The sequence below is a fragment of the Lynx rufus genome, unplaced genomic scaffold (genome assembly GCF_022079265.1).
Source record: "Lynx rufus isolate CCGP_SWC_20201006 ecotype Redwood Valley unplaced genomic scaffold, mLynRuf1.p SCAF_3, whole genome shotgun sequence".
NCBI lineage: Eukaryota > Metazoa > Chordata > Mammalia > Carnivora > Felidae > Lynx > Lynx rufus.
In genome coordinates this window covers 118,314,949-118,331,198 of record NW_025814845.1, presented here as the reverse complement: position 1 = coordinate 118,331,198, position 16,250 = coordinate 118,314,949, and the positions used below count along the sequence as shown (strand labels likewise).

Genomic DNA, 16,250 nt, shown 5'->3' with positions numbered 1-16,250 from the left:
TTGATGAAAGTGCTGATAGCATGCTTTTCCACTGCTCTGACTTAGATGATAGAAGGCTATTTATCAAATTGCATCTCAGTTGTGTTTTCAGAACTGCTAGCAATGCTCTTTTTTTTTTTCTTTTGCTACGTAAAAACCTCCTTGAAAGAACAGTGTTTTCTTTTAAAGACTCTGACATAGTTTAATCTATTTTGACACATTCCTCCAAATTTTTATTAGGAAGCAAAACAAGCATCTGCTCTTAAAACTCCGAGAAACTTCTAGGGATATAAGGACACAGTATCTCATAATGGTTCCTGAAAAGAATGCAGTATGAAAAAATGCTTTTTGCCTTAAGTCTAGGTTTTCATGGATACCTGTATACACACATGCTTACACATGCATACACGTCTAGGTGTATATATCTGTGTATACACACAGACACATACATAGATACTTTCAAAAGTATGACTTATTACAACTTTGACTAGCAAATATGATAATCAAAAATTTGATTATGGTTGTGTCCCTATACACGGCTTTTATATCAAAAATTTTTTTTGTTAATTTGATTAATTTTGACAAAAGGGCCAGGTTGCCACAGCCCTTTTGGTATCTTAAGTATCTGGAGAGGATAAACAGTATTGCCCTGCTGTCTTCCTCTGAAATCCACATTTCCTTTTTAAGAAAATGACTCATTAGAAAATATGGATACTTATAAAATTAAATTTATGTTTTTCCCAATTTGTTTTCCTGATTTTTCATTACTCACATTTTCATCAGGAGTTTAATTATATGAAACATCAATCTTTCATCACTTGATTAACAGTAGAACCATTTCTAAATTATGTTTGTAAACTGTGGCTTTCTAAAGTTTTCTTACTGTCGATGGTCTTCATCCTCAGTAGAAGATTCACACAAGGGAAAGTTTATACCAATGTTCTTTATGTTCATACCTACTTGTTTTAACTATATATGGGGATTTTATTTTTTAAATAATATCAGTTTTATTAGTTAATGGATCTAATATCAGTTAGATTCATGTCAGTTCCATAACTTTTACATGAATCAAAATGAAAGCATGTCATAACTTATGTCATAAAGACGTAGTATACTTCCATTTTCTTTAATTGAACATTTATTGACTATCAACTGTAAGCCAGACACTATACCGCGCTCCAGAAAATGAGGTGAGAAGTATAATCCATTTTAGTGACTTGTTCTGTCCATTGATGAGTTTCAAGGCATAATATTTTTGTTAATTTTTTTAATTTTTTTAATATTTTTTTTTTATTTTTGAGAGAGACAGAGAACGTGATCAGGGGAAGGGTAGAAAGAGGGAGACGCAGAATCTGAGGTAGGCCCCAGGCTCTGAGCTGTCAGCACAGAGCCTGATGTGGGGCCCAAACTCACAAACCATGAGATCGTGACCTGAGTCCAAGTTGGATGCTTAACCGACTGAGCCACCCAGATGCCCCTAGGCATAATACTTTTTTTTACTAGAAATAAGATGCGGGATACTGAATTCTGCCACGTGTGTTTTGATATTCCCTGAAACATCTCATTGATAAGAATGGAGTTCTAAATTATTTGAAATTTTATATATATATATATATATATAATCCATATCTTGTATTTTATCAGAAGATTATATCTGTGTGATCAAAATTACATTTTCAGAAGTAAAGATATTTGGCAGATAAATATTTGGTAAGACTAGATGAATCACTTTCATTTGAATGTGAAGCATTCTTTGGGTATAATCTAACACCAGGTAGAAGTTGCCCTCAATGTAGAACTCACAACTTGATTGGCTCTGTGAAAGGTTAGAGTCAAATAACAACATAGTGCCCTCTAAATGATTTTTATCTTTAACTTATTATCCATATTTATTTCATCCATACTTTTTTATGTTATAAACATTTTAGGAAATAAGATACTTTAAATGTGTAATATAAAACATATACTTTAGTCTGATAATGATTTAATACAGTATCATCAAATAATTTCAAAGTTAAAGCTTTTGTTTACATTTAACATGTTACACAATTGCAAATGGAGTGCATGTTTTGCAGAGGATAGTGCTGCATAAAAAAAGATGCTTAACATGTATAAATAGATGTCTTACAGATAAATCTGTGCTCAAGTTTACTTAAAATACTTATGGATGCACTGCATAGTTGGACTGTGATTGATTAGCCCAATCAATTATGTAATAATAATATACCTTTATTATGTAATAATAATAATATATTAATAAAATACTTCTTGTTGTCATTATAGTCTTCCTATTAAGGTAGGAAAAAAGCATTTTTAGTTTCTACCCTGGCTTTTGTCACATAAAGCAATGCAATAGAGAAATTAATGGTGGTTTTTTGAACTAATATAAAGCAAATAACCTAAAGTCATGCATTTACCTACACTACCCTCAAAATTATTTCACATACAGATATTTGAGATACACATTCACTAATTATATGTACCCCCAATTTATATGTAGTTTTAAATTTTATTAGAAAAATAATAAATTAGAAAATTTGCAAAGAACAACAAATAGTATTATGTATAATTTTTATTTTATTTCAATCAGACATAAACATTTGGAACATATCCTATGTTTACGAACACACACACACACACACACACACACACAGTAAGCAAACTGGAGTACGCATTGTAAATACAGAGGCACTTCTTGATATCCTGCTTATTATTATATCATGAATATTTCTTGAGAAACATTTCTAAAAATGTGATTATGACACTAAACTAATTCATCAAAAGAGAAACCACTATTTTAGAAATTTAATCATTATTATATTAACACATAGAGCATCTTTGAACACTTAAGTTTTCAACTACATCTTCTATATTTCCCCCTAAGTTAGATTGCTGGAAGTGGAATTATTTTATAAGGAAGAGTTATCCCTTCTCTCCCATGTATTCATTTATACAATTCTATTTATATCAGTGTGGACTCATGAATGCTTATTTTATCTTTAGCTTATAATCTAATAATATTATAATATTTATTTCAGGCTCAAACTTGTCTGGAGTTAGCCGTTAGGAGTTCTTTCAGGTTGGTTTCAGTAGCCTTCTGACATGTTCCTCTGCGCACAGACTAGTTCCTCCCTTGTTTTCTTTCATACTGACTCTCTTAGTTTCCTTTACTCACTCACTCCGCTACCCTCTGGCACCATGAGGTATTCTAGGTTCATTTGTATTTTCCCTGCCCCAGCCTTAGGTTCAGCCATTTTCCAGGGAACTCTGGTTTCTTCTATTAGAAAATGGCATGTAGAAACCAAATGTGTGTGGGTAGGTATCTCTTTAGCAACAGAAACTCTCACCAGCAGTATCTACAAGCACCCTTTTAACTACAGCCTTCCCTGATCTCATGCTACATTGGGTGAAAAACATCATATTGTAATTTGCAATTTATTATAACTGTATTTGTAACTTATTGTAATTTATCTAGTTATTAGTGATGTTTGACATCATATAGCTTAATTCTGTACTTCAAATTATTATTTTTTGTAGTAAAATCCATTTCTTCAACAGCCCCAGTTTTATCCCCAGCTCCTCACTGGGGTGGAAAAACGATTTTATTCTTTTCTTTTTATGATTAATAAATGAATTGATTCAGTAAATGATTGAGTCATCCAGAATATACTGAAATGTGTGATATCGTAAATACTGTTAGGCATTTGTTACCACATCATTTATTATTGTTCTGGTTTTTTTTTTCTTTCTATAGTACATTCTGCATATATTTTTCATCAATTTCTGGAATTTTTCTTCTGTTCATATGTTTTTGACTATTGTGTTTTATATTCAGATATATTTTGAAATCTCATAGGGTAAGTTAACCCTATGACATATTTCCCTCTCTTCATCACCATCTTTTATTTTTATATTTTAGCTGTAACTCATGTTTGTTTTGCTGGTATGTGTATATGTATATATGTATATGTATACACATCATGATGTACATGATGTACATATATGTATATGTACATATACATCATGATATATATATGTACATATACATATATACATATCATGTTTAAACAGATGGTCCTCTGATTTATTGCTACCTTTTCCCATTTTTTAAATGTTTATAACCTGCAGATATTGTTTCAAGTTGTGCATTTTTTCTTTTGCAGTGTATTTATTTAATAATGTTTTAAATCTGGAGGTTTAAAGGGTTTTGTTTATTTTAGATCCAGGATTTTACAATATATCTTACTTCATAAATTTCTTTTCAGAGCTAATATAAATAGTGTTGAGAGAAGTAAAACATTCTCTACTATTCTGAACATGAATAATGGAATACCTTTCCAAACCTATATGGCTTATATATATTCATAGCTTTTCTTAATGAACAAGATTTTTGTGTACTTCCCTACATTTTAACATGCTTATTTTTTAATTTTATGTATTTATTTTTAGAGAGACAGAGACAGCATGAGTGGGGAGGTGACAGAGAGAGAGGGAGAGAGAGAGAATCCCAAGCAAGCTCCCACTGTGGGGCTTGAACTCACAAAACTGTGAGATCATGACCTGAGGCAAAACCAAGAATTGGATGCTTAACCGACTGAGCCACCCAGGCACCCCAACTTAAACATACTGTAAGCATCTACAAGCATCCACTGTATGCATGGGACCACATGCCTTTAATTTTGTAACAACTTGAAGACTCACAGATAAAATCAGTGAATATTAGAATCTTGGATTTTAATGTGCCCTTAAAGATTATGTAATTAAACCTCCTAAATTGTGTTAAGAAGCTTACGCATAGCATCTCTGCCAGTTTTCACGTAGCCTGTGGTGCACATCTCCACTGATAGAAAACCATTTTTTATTTTCTAGAATGGCATACTCCAGATGTTGATCTAAATATGTTCCCTTTAATTTTACCCACCGGCCCAGGTCTAATTCTGTATAACAAACAGAACAAATCTACTTTCCTTTTTCCACATTATAGTCTAACTTACCTGAAAGCAACCCTCATGTCCTTTTTGAATTGCCACTCCTTGGTCATTTTTCAAAGGAATAGCATCCAACACAGAGTAACACAGGAGGACCACTTTCCTACTTTCAGATACTATTTTTCTATTAATGATATCTAAGTTCACATTAACTGTTTTGACAGCTGCATTTTACTACTGCCTCCAATGATATCCAAAAACCTTGGTAAATTTGACATATCCTCCAGGCTTTCAAGATTCAAGTAGTTTTTAAGCACCACTGTGTGCTAGACATTATGAAATACTAGGGGCACAAGGAGATTAAGACACGGTCTATCTCAATTCTACTGAAGAGATGGATGTGCAAACCCATGACTGCAGGATGCCGCACTTTTGAATATACTCTAATAAAGACCTCTTTCTCTCATCCATCATATCTGCTGTCCAACTCAGGTTTATTTTATTCACATTTCACAACTATTTTCTGTTCATTCACACAAGTAAAATATAAAAATGATGGCAAGACAGAAATAAATACAGACCCTTGAGGCACATCACTGTGTGTGTGTGTGTGTGTGTGTGTGTGTGTGTGTGTGTATGCATTGAAGTACACTTATTAATCACTACTGTTTAGGGATGTGTGTTCAAGCAGCGATATATTCTCCCATTCATGTTGTTGCATGCCTGCATTTCTCTGTCTTCTACAAGGTTACCATGAAATGTCCTGTGAAAGGCCAAACACTCTATGTCTCTGAAAACTTTTTTTCTAATATGCCCAGCTGTAAGTCCTGTCAAAAAGGAGATGAAGTTCCTATGATGTGACTTTTCTCATCGAGCCCATGCTGACTTCATGTCATCACTGCTTCCTCATACAAAGGAGGTAAACATCCATGCAGATCACAGAATTAGTTTACTTACTACCAATTACAGTTTTACACTCACTGATACACATGTCCTTTCCTGTTTCCTAATTTTCTTTTAGCTTACAAGGTGCATTTCACGTTTCCTAGTGGGATCTGAGAATTCACTTTTTCTCCAGGCCTTTTACTTCATCTTTGCCTGCCTCCAGTTAACCCAATTGTTTGGTAACTACCAAGAATTTGTCAGTAATTTATCACTAATTATCAATGGCTTCCTAATGCCAAAGATTAGTCATCTGAAAAAATGTACCACAACCTCCAAAGAGGGACAAATCTAGGGTTTTAGCAAATCACTTTTTTTAGCAAACTTCTTTCATGTGTGTGTGTGTGTGTGTGTGTGTGTGTGTGTGTGTACTTAAATGCTTATTCATTTATTTTGAGAGAGAGAGAGAGAGAGAGAAAGTGTGTGTGTGTGTCTGAAAGGGGGAAGGGCAGAGAGAATGGGAGACAGAGGATCCAAAGTGAGTTCTGAGATGACAGCAGGGCTCATACCCATGAACCATGAGATCATGATCTGAGCTGAAGTAGGATGCTTAACCGAATGAGCCCCCCAGGTGCCCCTCTTTCCTATATTTTATCTTTGGTTGGCCAGAGTAGTTGTCTGCCTAATAAATTTGAAATACTTAAGGATGAGAACCATTAATTAATTAACACAATTATGCATAAAATAGTTCATGTCATTAAGTTTATGGAAGAGACACACTAAATTTGTGTTAGCTGGAAAATAAAGAAGATACTTTCATTAATTCAATATATATGTGTTGAGCATCTACCCTGTGTCATGCTGTCATAACCCTGCTCTTACAGTATCTTGGGTGAGCAAATAGCATTTAAAAGAAGATACATAGAAGGGCACCTGGGTGGCTCAGTCAGTTAAGCATCTGATTTCAGCTCAGGTCATGATCTCACCATTCATGGGTTCAAATCCCATGTCAGGCTCTGTGCTGACAGCTCGGAGCCTGGAGCCTGCTTCGGACTCTGTGTCTCCCTCTCTCTCTGCCCCTCCCCTGCTCGCTCTCTCTCTCTCTCTCTCTCAAAAATAAATAAAATAATGCAAAAAATTAAAAATGAATAAAAATAAGAGAAGATACACAGAGATTTTCCAAGGATAGAATATACAAGATAAAAGACTTAGAAGAGGAAATATGCATTTAAGAGTCATTACCAGGTAGATAGATGAAACTAAATAAAGTGTGAACACAAGGAAGAGAAAAATATTAAGGAAATCCATACTACAGATGTGTGGGTCATAGAGATTGCCTTCACCTGAGGAATAGGAAGCACAAGTGGGTAAAAATCACATGCAACTTGGGTACCAAACAAAGGTATCAAGAGAGAAAATAATCGCATTACCTTGTTAAACCTTCTTTCATTCATATTTATGTGACACGCACTTGCTAAGCCTTTTACATTCTTGCCTCCGCCTTACAATAAACTTGTAGGGGAGGTTCTATTTTTACCCCCATTTTATAGATGAAGAACTTAAGCAATACTTAAAAGATCACAGAACTGGTAGGTATCTGAGCAAGGATACAAATCCAGGCAAAATGATTCCTGATTGAATTTGTCAAAAAGAATCTGAGTCCTCAGAATAACTGTTGGCAAGAAATCCTTAGATCTTAAGAGCAGTTCTGCATATGGACTTACTTTATGGTTAGATATCAGCCATATCTAATACTTGTTTGCTGAAATTTTTCCTGATCTTTCAAAGCCCTAAATTCCAAGACCCACACTTGCCACTTCATAATGCTTTGTCATTTTCTTCCACCTCATCTTACCTCATCCTTCATAATCTAGTCACACTGGACTCTTTTGAGACCTCACTTTGTACTTTTCACTGCTAGGCCTTCAAAGGTTTGCCCATATTTTTCCATGATCTCAAACTTCACATCCTCTGAGGAACCTTCTCTAGTCCTTCAGGCCAGAGCTGATTTTGTGAGCATGGGATCATTGCAAGTGCACAGGGTCACCAACACAGCAGGGCCATCTGCTCTGGGTTTAATGCTCTGTAGTCACCATCTTGCCTTCTTAAAAATTTATCTTTGTGTTTTAAATAAAGTCCAATAGGGCAATGGAAGCCATGCCTGGAACTTTAGATTTGATTCACCTACAGTTCTGCCTCCCATGTTCTCCAATGCCTGTCCAGTTCCCTCATCTTTCTCCTAACCCAGTGACCTCTTTCTGACCCCATTCTCACCTACCAAGGGGCCTGGGTGCAGGTGTGGAGATAGTTAGGGTCAGGATGGATACCTTTGAGACTCTGCATACATGTGTCACCGTGCCCAAGGGAGTATGACATAAAAGAGTAAGTAAAATCTCAACCATGACAGGTTGAGAAAGATACCACTGAGGAAGAAAGGAGAAAGGTTGTTTACTCTCTTTGAACAGGGGTCTCTCACATTTTAATTTTTTCATTGAATTCTGCAAATTATGCAGCCATACTTTCTTTTTTTTTTTCAATATGAAATTTATTGCCAAATTGGTCTCCATACAATACCCAGCGCTCATCCCAACAGTTGCCCTCCTCAATGCCTATCACCCACTTTCCCCTCCCTTCCACCCCCCCATCAACCCTCAGTTTGTTCTCAGTTTTTAAGAGTCTCTTATGTTTTGGCTCCCTCCCTCTCTAACCTCTTTTTTTTTCCTTCCCCTCCCCCATGGTCTTCTGGTAAGTTTCTCATGATCCACATACGAGTGAAAACATATGGTATCTGTCTTTCTCTGCAGCCATACTTTCTACAAGGGTTTCAAGTACAAAGGCCCTCAGCTGTCATATAGGGTAACATGAATGAGTCAAATGAATTGGATGGTTGGACACTGGGACAAACTAGGAAGTATATATCCTTCAAAAGAGGGCCACCGCTCAGATCCAGCCAATCATTCCCACAAAGGAATCTGAACCTACAGGTGCCATATCTTCTGATTTTTCAAGTAAATCTGAATTTTTATATGAAACATTAAAATTCTTTAAAGGTCAATATTTGAGTTGGAAGAATTGTTAAAATATGAGGAAGGCCAAATAAAATACCTTTGAGGGCCAAATACGACTGGCCCATGGGCCACTATTTTGCAGCCTCTGAATCTCTGGTTTATTGAGATGCTGTTTTAAATGTCATCTCCTCTACTAGACTTGGCTCTGTGAGAAAATATGCCAAGTATTTGTGATTTGCTCTTGAATCTCCAGAACCTAACATAATTCTTGGAAACTCATAGAGGCCAACATTATGAAATAAAAGCCTGGTCACCTTGATCTATAACTGCTACCTGACAAGAAATGCTTAGGCAGGTAAATTTTATATTATTAAGTGAATATCATCAACATGTGTGCATGTTTATGCGTACATACATGAAAATCATCAGAACTTATACTCAACATTAGATAATTATTTCAGTGGATTTATAATATGAAACATGTATTTTACTTTGTAAAGTGCAAGGATACAAGCACAAAGCATCATTTTCATCAAAGGGCTTAAATATTAATATTCATGAATTTCATGAATTTCTACACATAAATGATTAGTATTACATTGGGAAAGAAGCATCAATGAATCAGGCTTTTAAAAACTCATAAGTTAACAGGTAAAAAAGGCTTTTAAAATACACTTACTAGCTAAAAAAAAACAATAAAAAATAAAATATACCACAGATATTTGTATTATAAAATTAGGATTTCAATAATAATTGTACATTATGAAATTTTCAAATATCCTATCAGAAAACTAATGTGCCCTTTAAAAATTGTGCAATGAATTACAATGTAACAAAACAACACTTGACTCAGCTCCAAGATTCTTGGCAAGTTCTCAATTTACTTATTTGGCTATAACCTTTGACAGATAACTTACATTCTTTGGACCTTACTTTGTGGGTAAAATAAAGGTCATCTACCAAGTTTTGAAGGTCTCTGCCAGTTCTAATGTATGAGAATAAAGGTGTCACATTATTTAAAGTGATTTTTTTTCTTTCATTCATTCAACATATTTTAATTGAGTACCTACTATGTGCCAGGCACTATTCTAGACAATGAAGATACAACAATAAATGAAACAGGCAAAACATCTGCCCTCCCATATGTTTGTACCAGAGAGACATTAAAACATAATAAATAAAGGTATTACACAAGATATTAATGGTGGCAAATGATGTGGAAAAATATGAAGCAAATAAGAGGGTTTTGGAATATTGTTAGAGGGCAGAATTGAAGTTTAAGGGGAGTGGCCAATGGCTTTATTGAGAAGTTGATATTAGAACAAAGACACAAGGGGAAAAAGATAGAGCCATGTGGACATCTAGGGGAAGGATATATTGGACACAGAAAACAACTACTACAAAAGACTTGAGACAGTAGTGGCCCTGCCATGATCAGAAAACAGCAAAAATGCCAGTTTGGTTTGAACAGAGAAAGAGGAGGGAAAAAAGTAGAAGATGAATTTATACAGGTAACTTAGAGAAAGGATCATGTAAGGCCTTTGGATTGACTTTGACTTTTACTCTGAGAAAAATAAGAGCAATCAGAGAGTTTTTGAGCCAGGGATTAACCTAATATGACACAGATTTTAACACCTAGGCTGTAATGTTGCGATTAGACTATAGATGGGAAAGATAGAACCAGGTATAGATAAGTTGGAAGGCTAATGTAATTATATAGGTGAGACATGTTAGTGGCTTGGATCAAGAAGAAGGTGGCAGTGGAGATGATGAAAAGTGGTTGGACTCTGTACTTATTTTGAAGGTAGTGTTGACAGGCTTTTCTGATGGTTTGGGTGAGAGAATGAAAGAAAAGGAGGAGTTGAGGGGCGCCTGGGTGGCTCAGTCGGTTGGGCGGCAGACTTCGGCTCAGGTCATGATCTCACGGTCTGTGAGTTCGAGCCCCGTGTCATGCTCTGTGCTGACAGCTCAGAGCCTGGAGCCTGTTTCAGATTCTGTGTCTTCCTCTCTCTCTGACCCTCCCCCGTTCATGCTCTGTCTCTCTCTGTCTCAAAAATAAATAAACGTTAAAAAAAAATTTTAAATAAAAAAAAAAGAAAAGGAGGAGTTGAGAATGATTCAACATTTTTAGCACAAGCAGCTGGAAAGATGGGGTGGTCCTGTACTGGTTGGGGAAGACTGGGTAGAACAGGGTTTGTGGTGAATAGGAGCTTGTTTGGAAAATGCCAGTTTACATGGACATATCAAGTATGCAGTTAGATATAAGAATCTGGGTTCAAGAGAGAGGTTCAGGTTAAAGATATAAATTTGTATAAAGAGTGCATTTATCATGATGAGCACTGAGTGAATCACTATACGGTACACCCGAAACTAGTATAACACTGTATGTTAACTATACTAGAATTAAAATTTTAAAACTTAATAAAAAAAGGTATAAATATGGTAATTGTCAACACATAAATGGTACTTAAAACCATGGAACTGAAAAATGTCAACAAAGGGTTGAGTGTTCAGAGGAAAGGAAGCTAATGTGCAGATTACCCTGGGGATGTTCCCATATGAGTGGGTCAAAAAGAAGTGGATGAACCAGCAACAGAGTGGGATAAGGAATGGCCAGTAAGGTGGGAGGATACCAGGAGAGTATGATATCCTGAAATCCGGGGTGAGAAACTCCAGGAGGGAGTTTTCAGCATGCCTAATGCTGCCAAAGGTCAAGTGGAATGAGGACTAAGTGACTTTGGATTTATCAGCATAGAAGTCACTGGTGACAGTGATGACAATTCACTAGAGTGGATAAGGAGTAAATGCAAGTGGAGTGGTTAAAAGGAAGAGAAAGAAAAGGAACTGGAGACAGCATGTATAGACAACTTTTTGAGAAGTGTCATCATGAAAGGAAGAAGAGAAAGAGGGTGGAAGCTGTAGAAGGAAGTAGGGTCGAGACGGGGTTGTTTTTTTAAAGATGGGAACACAACGGCATGTGTATGTGCTGATGGGAATCTCTAGTGACAAGGGAAATATTGATGATGTAGGGGAAAGGGGAGAGAATTTCTTGAGTGATACTTTTAAGTAAGGGATAGGAGATGAGATCTGGTGTACAGATAGAGGAGCTGGTTGGTCTTAGCTGGGGAACAAACAGTTCATCCTCAGAAATAGGAGAGAAGGAAGAGCATAAGCAACAAATGTGAGTAGGCAGGCAGACAATGGGTGACATATAAAAATTACTTTATGATTGTATTAATTTTTTAAGATCGTAGCTAACATCTTGGGGTTTCTTAGTATGTGCTGGAAACTTAAAAATATTGCCTGTATTATTTAATTCTTGTAACATGCATAGGAATAATTCTACATATTTAATAAATGAAAAAGTAGAAAGGTGAATTACTTGTCACTATCAATCCCAGTCCAGTGGCAGAGCCTGGCTTCTATCCCCAGTGGTCTCAGGTGAGAGCCTGCTCTCCTGACCACTATGCTTCACTGCTTCTATTCTTTCCAGGAAAAAGCATTAGTGGTATTGAGAGATAACTTTTTGAAAATCAATCCTGTAGATATCTCTTAAAGCTTTACAATGGAATGGTACCTTAGGCAGAAATTAAGAATTACCGCATATTCAAAAATTGCACTTGCTTAAAATTACTTAAATTTATCATAAATCTGGTGATGCTCACATCCAAAACAAAACTGAGATAGATAAAGACTCATATTTCCCATGTGGGAACCTTGGGGCATATGATTATTGAATGGAATGGCTTGAGAGTAGTATTGTTTACATTATGTTTGGTTACTTGCCTACTTTCTCTGCACTTATGAGTTAAATCTGTTTACATGAGGCTTTGTTACTTTGTAAAGGAATTTTTAAAAATGATGCACTATATTCCAATGGCTTTGGAGTTTACTAGAGAAAGCTCCTACAGTACCTGGTTCACTTCAGGATAGAAATGCCTCTCCTTTTCCCTTCTCTGGATCATTCTTCAGTCAACTCAATATCTACTCCTTTTTTCTCAGTCTTAGATACTACACAAAATTTAAATTACAGGAGCTCTCTGGTGCAGATGTATTGGTGACTTCAGGTTGCTCAGTAATCTATGACCTATACAGCTTATTCTGAAATGTTCAGCATATTTGTAGGCCAGAGTCCTGAGGTTACAGGTGTTTTTAAGGCCACAAGGCAAAATAAGCCCAATGGATATGAGACTCCTCCAGGCTCATCACAACCCCCAATTCAAAACTTTTGTGCTACAACAAATACAGAGCTTGTTTGATTAATGGATTTAGGTCCTGGAAACTGTCTTAGCAGAATTTACTTAAGGCTTTCAACTCTGTGCTACAAAATGAGAAATTTAACCAGGATATCGGTTGATGCATTTCCTTCGCTATTTTTCTAAGAGCAAGATTGGAGAGTTTTATGACACTGTGTTCTCAGGCTGGCAGGATTTAAACAAACAAAGTTCCCTTGACACAAGAAAAGGTTGCCTTTGTTCTTCTAGCAGCTTGTTTCAAGTTGAGCAGTACACTCATTTCTAATACATCTGGAAGGTGCCAAGATCAGTCGCTTCCCTTGGATCATAGTTCAGTGGACACTATGATGATCACGTTTTAAGATTCGTGTCTGTCCTTTGTGTGAATCCCCCTGGGGCCGTTAGACTGCTCAGAAGACATAGACTGCTCTCTGTGCAACTTTTCCCCCAGGGTTACCATAAACCCTGTTTCCATTTGCCCTGCCTGATACCCATTATTTCTAGATTTGGTCTTATTTCTTAGCTTTTGGTTCTCTGCTCACATACTCTGTACCTTCCTGTTTCCCTCCCCACCCCTACTTACCTCTCTTCTATCCCAGCTATGATGACTGCCCACTAAGCTTTTTATTGTTTTTCCCTTCCTCCCATGGCTTCAGGCTCAATATTTATTTCCACTGTACTCTTGCCTTGTCCAAGTCTGTCAGTAATGTCAGCCCCTCCTCTCCTCCCTTCCAATCCCGGCATGGCAACTTCAATCAGTTTATGGCATCTGTCTATGGGACTTGACATCATCAAACCATTCACTTCTCCCAGACTGTTCCTACAAAGCTTTGCTTTATGAGTGTTCCATTCAGCTTCCCTGAACTCCTTCCGTACAACACTTCCTTCAAATGTTCAGCAAATAACACAACCATGAATGAATATGATCTCACCAAAGATGAACTGCATTGCCTCTAAACTCTTAATTCTTCTAAACTTGTTTTGTCACGTTCCCAATTTTTATAGCACTTATCCAACTCCCTTACATGGTAGATATTACTTTGCACCTCTTACTTTTCCTTGTAGGGGTCATGAGTTATAAATATAAGTGTCACCCATAGGACCTCACATCCAAAAGGTTCTACCTGTCTAACAAATGACTGTGTTTCTCATGATGGCAGTGAAGAAAGGAGGGAAAGTGATAAAAGGAAGGCAGGTTAGCATTTGTTAAAGTGATATAAATACAGATTGATTTTTTGGTTCCTGGACCAAGAGATAGATGATAAAGATGGACAAGGGCTTAGGAAGGCTCAGGGCACATTCTGAGTGGCTGAGGAAGGCATTCTAGGCAACCAGGCCTTAGCGGGTGCTTTTCTTCTCTGGATTATTCAGCTATTATCTGATTAGGCTATATCCTGGGGTATGTCCAGATATTTGGAGGCTTCATGTGGGCTGGTGTCCAGGATCTATTACCAACGTTGGCCCCATGTATTATACTCATACAAAGGAGTTTAGCTATAAAGTGTCTGGAGAGGAAGCCTTTGGTTGACCCCTCCAAGCTATGATGTTCCCATTGTGCCTGAAAGAAGGCCTTCACTCAGAGGGGCACATAGGTAGCTATATCTGGGGTGAGGTAGGACACAGGTCCATCAAAAGCCATAAAGACTCTGAGCAGGGATTGTGAAATCTCCCACCCTCGCCTCCAACTACAAACCCATTGTGGATCCTGTGGTCCCTGAGTTTGAGCATAGTATAAAAGCCCTGTTGGCTAGGAGTTTGGTCTCTGTTCTCACAACCTTGGGGATTTTATCACCCTCCTTAGAGGCTATTCTAATTTCTTAGCTTCACAGTTCATCATCTTCTTAACTGAGGTGAATCCTAAAAGCTGGGATCATTTCTTCTCTTATCTCTTTGCATAAAGTTTAATGGGCATGCAATCTTTTAGCTTTTCTTTTCCTCTATGTCTGAAAAGTTGTGATAACAAAAATAACAATGGCAACAAGCTTGTGTGAAGTTAATTATTTTAAATGAGCAAAGAAAACCAAGTACCTGAGAAGAAAATGACTCAGAAATTGGAAAGAAAGCATTATGCTCTGCTACAGTTGGTAGCTATTTGGCTCTTTTATTTTCCTCCTGAGTAACATAAGAGCCATTGAGCTCAGAGGACGTGAACATCCTGTACAGGAAATAGATGGCTTATGGAGGAGGTGAGGGGGGCACCTCGCAGTCGTTCTTTGAATCCTTCACTGAGCGTCACTTGAATATGTTATAGAAGCAAGGAAAGGGCTGGAAAACAGGCTCTGCTTGGATGGCTTCCAGCACACTTCACAAAGCTCAGGAAAAGCTCGGCTAAGCCACATGCATTTTATGTTTTCCTGAGGAAAGACTCTGCTTGTTGGTCACAGGGTTAAGGAGTTTCAGCAAGTTTTTATAGAGACACTAAAACATTCTCTTTATATTTTCCTCTGTCACTGAAAGGAGCCCAGGGGATAGAATCGAGGATGTGGGCACTTAAGTGCCTGCTGAGCCGGTTAGCTCCCAGAGAGGAGTTGGTGCCGTGACTATAGAGTGGTGAGCCCCTAGCTTCCTAGCTTCATTGGGTGTATCCTGTGTGTGTGTGTGTGTGTGTGTGTGTGTGTGTGTGTGTGTGTTGTGTGGTATAAAATCTTAGTTGAAATTTGAAGAAATTAAACTCAGAAAAGTGGATTGTGCATTTCGGGACTTCTGATTTTGACTAGATAGTGCAGAATGAACATCATCTTCATCTCTGACAGAACATGGCTTTCTCACGAGAACAAAGTGAGCACCACGCAAATTGTGAAGTAAGGAGAGGCAGGAAGGTGAGGGGAAGTGACAGTGATCTGAAGACGGTCAAGACCTTTAGCTTCTTCCTTTTCCCAAAAATATTTTCGAAGAGAAAACTAAAGCATTTGCTGTTCCTTTGTGAAAATGATTTGGAATGCTCATTGGAGCAAAAAGGCCATTTGTGAACTGACTCCAGCCTTTCTTTCGCCTGTCATACACCATTGTGTTTATTTGAGAACCTGAGATTTACGGTGAGTGAATATTAACAGGGACCAAAACCTTTAGTCATTGCAATTTGCATTTGCCAGTGCAGTTTTTCCTTTATCTGGTGAACTTAAATTGTTTCTTTTCCAGAAAACAAAATAGAATTTTAGCTTTCTCATTCATGCTTTTCTATTGGAAGCTGGCTACTGTAATCTTTAAAACATGCTACC

The 16,250-nt window shown here is 37.1% G+C and overlaps 1 protein-coding gene across 3 annotated transcripts in view; it reads left to right on the top strand.

Moving 5' to 3' along the window:
- The window catches only part of INPP4B (inositol polyphosphate-4-phosphatase type II B), a 763,493-nt gene that overhangs the window by 658,360 nt on the left and 88,883 nt on the right, over positions 1 to 16,250 (top strand). The gene's annotated exons all lie outside the window — the stretch shown is intronic.